Consider the following 2,295-nt stretch of genomic DNA (forward strand, 5'->3'; position numbering starts at 1 on the left):
GTCATGGCTGTCTTGAGTTTCCAATCATTTCTACAACTCTTATTTTTTTGTGATAGAGTGATTGGAGCACATACTTGTTGGTCACAAAAAAACATTCATGAAGTTTGGTTCTTTTATGGATTTACTGAAAATGTGAGCAAATCTGCTGGGTCAAAAGTATACATACAGCAATGTTAATATTTGCTTACATGTCCCTTGGCAAGTTTCACTGCAATAAGGCACTTTTGGTAGCCATCCACAAGCTTCTGCTTGAATTTTTGACCACTCCTCTTGACAAAATTGGTGCAGTTCAGCTGAATTTGTTGGTTTTCTGACATGGACTTGTTTCTTCAGCATTGTCCACACTTTGGGAAGGCCATTCTAAAACCTTCATTCTAGCCTGATTTAGCCATTCCTTTACCACTTTTGACATGTGTTTAGGGTCATTGTCTGGGATTAAAGTCCTCACCTTTTCTCCTCCAAACATATTGCTGGGTATTGTGGCCAAACAGCTCCATTTTTTGTTTCATCTGACATCACATGGACAAAGATAAGACCTTCTGGAGGAAAGTTCTGTGGTTAGATGAAACAAAAAATTAGCTGTTTGGCCACAATACCCAGCAATATGTTTGGAGGAGAAAAGGTGAGGCCTTTAATCCCAGGAACACCAGACCTACCATCAAGCATGGTGATGGTAGTATTATGCTCTGCTGCCAATGGAACTGGTGCTTTACATAGAGTAAATGGGACAATGAAAAAGGAGGATTACCTCCAAATTCTTCAGGCCAAACTAAAATCATCAGCCCGGAGGTTGGGTCTTGGGCGCAGTTGGGTGTTCCAACAGGACAATGACCAATAGTGGTAAAGGAATGGCTAAATCAGGCTAGAATTATGGTTTTGGAATGGCCTTCCCAAAGTCCTGACTTGTGGACAATGCTGAAGAAACAAGTCCATGTCAGAAAACCAACAAATTTAGCTGAACTGCACCAATTTTGTCAAGAGGAGTGGTCAAAAATCCAAGCAGAAGCTTGTGGATGGCTACCAAAAGCGCCTTATTGCAGTGAAACTTGCCAAGGGACATGTAAGCAAATATTAACATTGCTGTATGTATACTTTTGACCCAGCAGATTTGCTCACATTTTCAGTAGACCCATAATAAATTCATAAAAGAACCAAACTTCATGAATGTTTTTTTGTGACCAACAAGTATGTGCTCCAATCACTCTATCACAAAAAAATAAGAGTTGTAGAAATGATTGGAAACTCAAGACAGCCATGACATTATGTTCTTTACAAGTGTATGTAAACTTTTGACCATGACTGTAAATTATATAATGTTTCTCTGCGGCTCGGTAGTCACGGACCGGTACCGGTGGTTGGGGACTACTGCACTAACTCATGCATGTAGAAGTACAAACTAATCCGATCCACCCTCCCGCCAGTTATTAATGATATCTACCACCTTGTATGGTAGACACAAATAGAAAGGCATAAAATAATCCACCAAGTCAAACAGTGGAGTATATTCACTGATATAAAAACAAAAGGACAAACATTGTCTCAGAAAGTCTTCCAAAGTGAAACACTGAATTCCCCAGAGTTGAGTGCAAAGTCCAACAGTGTGTTGAGTCAACGAGTCGACAGTTGATCCTCATTCTCATGGCTTTGCTTCCTTCCGAGGCCGAGACGTAAAGCCCCAAAAGCCTGCGTAATACACAAAAGCTTCCGGGGGGGGGGGGGGGGGGGTGGAGTCACCTGCCAGCAGTGCCATGACGTGGCGAGCGTTACAAGCAGGCCGGCCTTTGCTCCCTTTGCCAGGGTGTCGCCAGATGAAAGTCGGTCCATAACAAGCTGGCGTGCTTGGCACTGCGGCCAATATGAAGGCGTAACAAACGTTCCCATTGAGAAGGAAACCTGCAATCCTGGCCTCCATTTTCCCGTGCCTCTCTTGTTTAAATGCCAGTATGTGTGTGTAAACATTCTGTACACGCCTGTGGTCCTCACTGCCTCTTTAGTGTGGTGCAAAGTCGACTAGAAAGTGCAATTATTGATGACTTTATCGTCAATAGTCCGTAGGGCCGGCTGATAAAACGCTATCAATATGTATCGCGATATACACCTAATCAATATCAATTAAAAATGCAATCGGTAAAACGCTCAACTTGTTTTTTTTCTTTTTCGTCGGAAGAAACCGGAAGTTGCGAAGCAAGGTTGGTTGCATGAACAAAGGCACTCGCTCTCTGGTAACCGAGCAACACAGGAAGTGATCACTGATCAGTGGGAATGACACACTAACAGCCAATCAGGTAATAGTAG

The sequence above is a fragment of the Entelurus aequoreus genome, linkage group LG20, assembly GCF_033978785.1.
Source record: "Entelurus aequoreus isolate RoL-2023_Sb linkage group LG20, RoL_Eaeq_v1.1, whole genome shotgun sequence".
NCBI lineage: Eukaryota > Metazoa > Chordata > Actinopteri > Syngnathiformes > Syngnathidae > Entelurus > Entelurus aequoreus.